The sequence below is a fragment of the Hipposideros armiger genome, unplaced genomic scaffold, assembly GCF_001890085.2.
Source record: "Hipposideros armiger isolate ML-2016 unplaced genomic scaffold, ASM189008v1 scaffold_219, whole genome shotgun sequence".
In the NCBI taxonomy this organism is placed as follows: domain Eukaryota; kingdom Metazoa; phylum Chordata; class Mammalia; order Chiroptera; family Hipposideridae; genus Hipposideros; species Hipposideros armiger.
The window spans coordinates 549,611-555,244 of record NW_017731569.1 but is presented as its reverse complement, the minus strand read 5'-3'; the positions used below and the strand labels follow the sequence as shown (position 1 = coordinate 555,244).

Sequence of the window (5,634 nt, the reverse complement as noted above, 5' to 3'; positions counted from 1 at the left end):
AAGAAAAACTCTGTAGTGTACCCAGAAAGGAGAGAACTAAATTCCAGAAAGATCTGAAGATGGGAATAAGAGATTGTCAGGTTGTAACAAGATGACGGCACTGTTCTCAGTGTTAGGGGGCATATTCACACATTCTCCTCCCCAGCCTGGACACAACTCCCTCACCAATAGTGCTGCCTCATTCCCATTCCCTCCAGAGCCAGCGCTCAGGGTCCTCTCTAGAAAGCCTTTCTATCCCTCCCAGTACAGGGGTCCACATGTACTATGTGCTCCAGGGCTCCCTGCATTCAGCTGTTTCAGAGCATTGGTCATCCCATTTGTTGGTAATTATTTATCTGTTTGGCTCTAAATCTGTTTCTTAAGGACTGGATCCTACTTTATTTTTGTATCCCCCAAATCCTAGCAGTCTCATGTAAACTAATATATATGTTCAATATATTTTGTTTCAAAACTGAATTAGTTGAAGAAAGAGCCAGAAAACTGGTGATTAAAAGACTTGGTCCTGGTTTCTTATTCTGCCACCACTACTGGAAGACTTTAGAAAGTACACACACTTTTTCTATTTCCTCATTTTTACTCTTATTTACTACAAATTAAATTTGACAGTTTTGCTCACTGATGTACTTTCAGGGCCTAGGCTACTTTCTGACACTTAGTAAGCTCTTAATACATATATGCTGAATGAATGAATGAATGGGTGAGTGAATGAATGAAAAGCTCCTCATACATAGGTAGTAGAAGACCATGCCTCCTTGGTCTCTCAACTCTGGTATTTAAATTATAATATATTTTTTATATATATTGGATATATAGCCATATAAATTATGGATATATATATATATATGATCTCCTGCTAGCTGCTATATACATATTAAACATAGAATCAAACTTGATGGAAGAAGAATTCTGTTATTTATTTTGGAAATAAGGCATGAATGTTTTCTTACATCATTGTCATTATTCCTCCATTTTCTAGGTTCTTAAATATTATGAGTGAGCAGCACTCTGGATAACTTTCATAGGGCTAAGCCAAGGGTCGGCAAACTTTTGAGACAGAACATACCCAAAGAGCCGCGTGTGGCTCGTGAGCCGCATTTTGCCGACCCCTTGGCTAAGCCAAGCATCCCTAACTCTTTTCAGCTTTGTGAAGAATTTGGAATAACAGAAATAGTCACTTTTGATTCCTTGATTTAGCCTCTTTCTCTCTTTCTCTTTCTCTCTCTCTCGGCCTCCCCCCCACCCCACCCCCCGTGACAACTGACAGCTCAGTGCATGTTTCAGTCTGACCCTGTATCTCCTCCCACCCTGTCTCCATATTGCCACACCACTTCTGGGTTCTCATTGAGGTCTCTCAGGAACTTCTGCTTCCTTAGGGAAAACGTCCCTATATCAGTAACTGTAAGATCCATCAACATCTTTGGTTGAACTGGTATCTGCCCTGCAGCTTTTCCTCACACAGCCCTGGTCCCCAGAATTCTCAATCAGAAAGCAGATTCAGAGATCTCTAGTTTAGCCTGCCTGCTGATTGTCATTCTTCACTTCTCAACTTCCATCGCACCAGTGCAGGTCTCGAGACTTACACAGTGGCTTTGTCTCCATTCTTGCTCACCTGCAATTTGTCTTTCACCTTGTTGCTACAGTGACCTCACATCTGACTTCTGGTCAGAATGAAACAACATACACACTTTGATGCATCAATTCCACACCAAATACAGAGCCGTAACATAGGCTATATTAAAATACATATACTTAAACTATACATTTAAATAATATATATTTAAAAAATATATTAAAAGAATATTAAAAACACAGGGTAAAGGAGAGGGAGTGGCCCTGTATCGTGAAAGTGGTAGAGCCCAGCTGCAGAGACTGACAAGAAACTCCTGAAGTTCATAGGGCAATGAGATAAAATTCCACAAGAACATAATAGATGGAGAAAAAAAAATACTATGGAGATTGTGAAGACTGTGATGCCACGTATATCAAGTTGCTATCTTCTGACAGTCATAAATTTATTATAAAAGAAAATATGCCCTAACATCAGAAATAAGAGCCATGTTGAGTGACCCATTCAGAAGTGGAAAATGAAGCCACTGAAGTTGATTTTAGAAGGATCCCTTCAAATGTGCCATTAAAGGTACTTATTTCATCCACAAGGTTTGCCATACTAACAGCTCCATTGAGAATGCCAAATTCCCAATTGTACCTGAAATTACATTGGAAGTGCTTATGGCTGTGAACTTCTTAGATTGTTAAATAAAATATAATCTAACAACCTGCTAAATATTTTTAGCATTCAATTCTCATTGTTAAATATTCTTTCATATTTGCTGTTGCCTGTATGTAGTTGAGAACTATAAAATTTATTGAAAAGCAGATGACTGTCAGAGTTTAAATTTGTTCCCTACATAAACAAGTTAAAGACATTTTCACAAACTAAAAAAATAAATATTCCAATTTGTAGGTGATTGATTATACCTTACCATTTGAATGAGACTTCAGTAGCCACAAAGTAAATGCTGAGAATTAAGTTTAAATGTGCAACTACATCTGAACATGGGAACAATGTTTCAACATGCCTTTAGTGTTTTTTAAGCCTGTTGTGAATTTGTCATAGTTATGGCTAGCATTGCTCAAGTTATGCAAATATTTAAAATAAACATGTTTAACTTCAAACATTGATTCCTATGACACTCAAATACATAAGAATCTCTCAGGTTCACATTTTAAGAAGGTGTTATCATTTCTTTCCAATATTTTTCTGACTATCCTAAGCAGTAGGAAAAGCAAGTAAATAATCTTTATAAGAGAAGAAATAAAACTGCAATTATTTGCAAATAATATGATCAAATATGTAGAAAATTTGGAAAATCTATGGAAAATTATTAGAATTAAATATGAGGTTATGAGATTCAAAAACTAATTGCAATTGTTGAAGTTGGGTAATGGACGCATAAAGGTTTATTACACAATTCTATTTTTTGTATGTTTGAAAATTTCCATAATAAATTTTTGGAAAAAAAATGAGAAACAAAGTTCTTAGATAAAGGTTAATATACGAAAACAAATTGAATTTGTATACACTAGAGACATAAAAAATAAATTATTTAAAAATATCATTTATAATAACACAAAAATATGTCAAATACCTAAAATAAATATAAGAGAATACAAAATCTCTCAGCAGAAACCTATAAAATAATATCGAGAAATTTTAAATATCTAAATGCTTGTAGGATATCCTTGGATCATGGATTGAAGAGTCAATATTATATAAAGATGTCAGTTCTCCCCAAAGTGATCTATAGACCCAATGTAATTTCAATCTTCCAATAGTTTTGCGTGTGTGTGTAACTTGGCAAGCTAATTCTAAAAGTATTATTGAATCTATATTTTGTAATGCAAAAGGAAAAAGTAACCAAGATAAATTAAACTTAAAGAGGAAAAAAATGAAAGAAGTTTCTCTATTGGCTATCAATAATCATTATAAAACTATAACAATTAAAATGGAGTGGTGATGGTACAATGAAAGACAAATAGACTAATGAAAGAAAATAGAAAGCACAGAAACATATCCCTGTATATACAGATATTCAGTTTTAATAAAGGTGCCCCTGCATAGCAATGGAAAAAGAATAATCTCTTAGTAAATGATGCTGGTATAACTTAATATCCAGAGAAAGAAAAATTGTCTCTACATTATATCATAGACAAAATCTATTCCAAGTGATGTGTAAATATTTAAGTGAATAGATAATAATAATAACAATAATAATAATAATGGGAAATAGTGTAGGATAATATTATTTTCATGACATTGGGGAAGGAAATATTTTCTTAAATCAGTAAAGAAAAGAATGATGAATTGTACTATATTAAAATTAAGAACACTGTATTTCTGAAGCTGATGTTGAATAATATTGTATGTCAACTACAATTATATACACATATAGTCACAGGATGTGGAGTAGAGAGTGGGAATGGAGTCAATGGAATTGTAATAGATATGTATGACTTCGGGGGTGGGAGGGAAATGGATGGGGGGAGGGAGGTTGTTACTTTGTGAGGGGTGAAAAGGGTAACTATTGCATTGTTCTGTACACCTGAAACTAATAATAAAAAATAAAATAAAATAAAATGAAAAGAATTAAAAAAAAGAACTTCTGTTGATTGAAGAAAAAATGTCACCATCAAAAGTATGCAAAGGTAAGCCAGATATGGAAGAAGACATATTCAGCAATTTAACCAACACAGTTTATATCCAAAATACATAAATACTCATAAAAATCTATTAGAAAACATACAGACAATCCAATGGAAAAGAGGTAGGACCCTTATACAGACATTCATAAAAAAGGATATCCAAAGCATGAATAAATTTATGTAAAGGTGCCAGCCTCACAATGAAGTACCACAGTACAGCTTGCAGAATGGTTAACACTAAAACAACTAATAATACCAAATGTTAGCAAAGATGTGGATCAATTAGAATTCTCTTATAGTGCTAGTTGGAATGTAAATTCATCCATTAATTTTAGTAAACAATTTGACATTGCCTACTAAAGCTGGATATATGCATATCATTTGAACGGACAATCTCATGTCTACATATTTATCTAACAGAAGTGTATGTCATGTGCACCAAGAGTCATGTACAAGAATGATTATGGTAGCATTATTCATTATAAACCCTTACTGGAAAGAAACAACATGCCTATTAACATTAGAATGGATAATTAAAATATCCCCTCAGCAACAAGAATAATAGAATTATCTCACAAGCATGATATTGAGTAAAAGAAACAAGATAATATATACCCTATGATTTCAATTACATAAACTTTAAAAATAAGTAAATCTGTATGATGGTGCCAAAATTCATGATACTGGTCATCTTTGTGGTGAAGAAGAAAGAGGGCAGTGATTAGAAGAGACCTGAAAGGGGATTCTGGGATGCTGGCAATGTTTTATTTCTTGACTGTCATAGGAGTTATAAAGGTGTTTGTCTTGAGATTACTGAGTTATACATTAGTGCATTATAAATTTTTAAGCAGTTTAGAAATGAAAAAGAATATATAAAATAAATCCAGACCAAAATGAAAAAAAGAACAAATTGATATGGAAATAACTTGTTAAAACTTAGAATTGAAACAAAATTCTCCTTGAAGTTTACTTTTAAACACACACAAAAAGAAAGTGAGATAAGAGCTAGACAGGACATAATTCGCTGAAAGATAATATTGTGAAAATTACTTTTAATACATCATAGATAGGCCAAAAACAAACAAACAAACAAACAAATAAACAAAACCACTCAAAAAAGCCATAGAGGATAAAATAAAAATCTTCAACATATGTCTAGTAGGCATTTAAGAAGAAGAAAGTTATTTTTAAAAAATACTTAAAGAAATATGGTCAAGAATTTTCAAAGAAATTGTTGATTCCCAAGATAAATAAAAGTAACCCCATGCCTCAGCACAATAGGCACACTGCAGGCTATCAAGGAAAAGGATAAAATCTTAAAAGCTACTAGAGAAAAGACAATCTGTCAACAAAAAACAATTAGACAATAGATTTCCCTACAGCAACCTGTAAGACAGAATGAAATATCATTTCTCAAATATCTTGGAGGAA

At 33.1% G+C, this 5,634-nt stretch overlaps 1 pseudogene; it reads left to right on the top strand.

Moving 5' to 3' along the window:
- Positions 1-1,930: 1,930 nt before the first annotated feature.
- On the top strand, positions 1,931-2,256 carry LOC109389069 (transcription elongation factor B polypeptide 1 pseudogene; annotated as a pseudogene).
- Positions 2,257-5,634: the final 3,378 nt, after the last annotated feature.